Raw genomic sequence first — 736 nt, forward strand, 5'->3', positions numbered from 1 at the left:
TTTCAGGAAGCTTGTTTCTGTGGTTGCAGATTTGCAACAGCTGTCCATTGGTGACTATTAGAGGCTGTATTCAATAAATAGAATTTTAGCAGCTTGGCAGTCCACAAGAGAGCACTCATACAACACATCCCAATTCTATGGGTTCCTTTAACAGCTTCTGTTTGCTGCAGGCCAAATGGACATCAGCAATGTGTTTTAGGGAACTAAATAGGAATGCTCAGTATTAAACGCAATTGGCTTCGTCCTATTATATCAGCCTGTCCCAGGTATATTGTAGACCCCGTAAGCTAAAGAACTCTGATCGGTGAGATCCAGGAAGAGAACCTTCTCTGCTGTTGCCCCCACCCTGTGGAATATTCTCCCCCCTCTCCCCCAGAGGTGAGGCCCTACTCTCTGGGCCTTCCAGAAAGGGGTTAAAACATGTCTCTGGGGTCTTGTGTGGGCAGGGGTGGGATTCAATTTTTTTAACAACTGGTTCTGTGGGCGTGGCTTAGTTGGTGGGCGTGGCTTGGTGGTCATGTTATTGGCTGGGCGTGGCCAGCTCAATATCACTCACATCGAGGGATGCATCTCCTTGCCTGGCCTCTCATGACTGTGGGGATGCTGCAACAGTCGTAAGTGTGAAAAATGGTCATAAGTCACTTTTTTCAGTGCCATTGTAACTTTGAATGGTCACTCCACATAAGCAAAGTACCAGCAAAGGAGGGGAAAAAAACTCCAGAGAAGTTCCTGAGAC

Source organism: Pseudonaja textilis, chromosome 13 (assembly GCF_049901715.1).
Source record: "Pseudonaja textilis isolate UNSWEBS1 chromosome 13, rPseTex1.2, whole genome shotgun sequence".
Lineage (NCBI taxonomy): Eukaryota > Metazoa > Chordata > Lepidosauria > Squamata > Elapidae > Pseudonaja > Pseudonaja textilis.